The following is a 550-nucleotide window of genomic DNA, read 5'->3' as shown; positions in this document are numbered from 1 at the left end:
GCGTTTCATTCAGATGTGATTCGGCTTAACCTAAAAGCCGGCACAAGCATCCCCCACACGTGCAAAATCGTACCAATCAATTTGCATATGAAAATTCGTTAATTTCATTCTAGCTATTCACTAGTCAACAAAACCCTATATTACCTGTACATTATCTTTGATATTATCCATTGTAAATAACCACGAAGAAAATTACAGTACTGCTTGAATACCCTATGGCAGTTGACACAGGAAATATATACTATAACACCAATAAGAAAATACAACACAGAACAGTAACCTAAAAGCGAATCATACCTTTTGTAGACGTGGACGGTTCTGAAAGGATGGAAGATGAGTCCTCCCACAGACGGAACGAACCGCAAAAGAGGACAAACAAATGGCCGGAACGAGAGAGAGAGAGGGAGACGGAAGTGGAAGCGGCTGGGAGTGCACTTCCCACGGTGGCTGCGAGGCTACTGAGCTGGTTGTCCCTGCTCGCGCTGTCCAGACGTCGCGTCGGCCCCTCACCACTCCCTCTGCAGGGAAACCGTGATGCTATCGGAAACAG

General features: G+C 46.0%; 1 protein-coding gene across 1 annotated transcript in view; it reads right to left on the bottom strand.

Annotated features, from left to right (window-relative positions):
- LOC119585398 (crustacean calcium-binding protein 23-like) overlaps nucleotides 1–477 on the bottom strand; it is a 43,577-nt gene extending 43,100 nt beyond the window's left edge. Inside the window, exon 1 of the mRNA XM_037934061.1 lies at nucleotides 298–477. The gene's annotated coding sequence lies outside the window, so the exon portion shown is untranslated. The remainder of the gene's footprint in view (nucleotides 1–297) is intronic.
- Nucleotides 478–550: the final 73 nt, after the last annotated feature.

Source organism: Penaeus monodon, chromosome 19 (genome assembly GCF_015228065.2).
Source record: "Penaeus monodon isolate SGIC_2016 chromosome 19, NSTDA_Pmon_1, whole genome shotgun sequence".
Taxonomy (NCBI): domain Eukaryota; kingdom Metazoa; phylum Arthropoda; class Malacostraca; order Decapoda; family Penaeidae; genus Penaeus; species Penaeus monodon.
The sequence above is the reverse complement of the archived record's forward strand: the minus strand, read 5'-3'. Positions and strand labels throughout refer to the sequence as shown.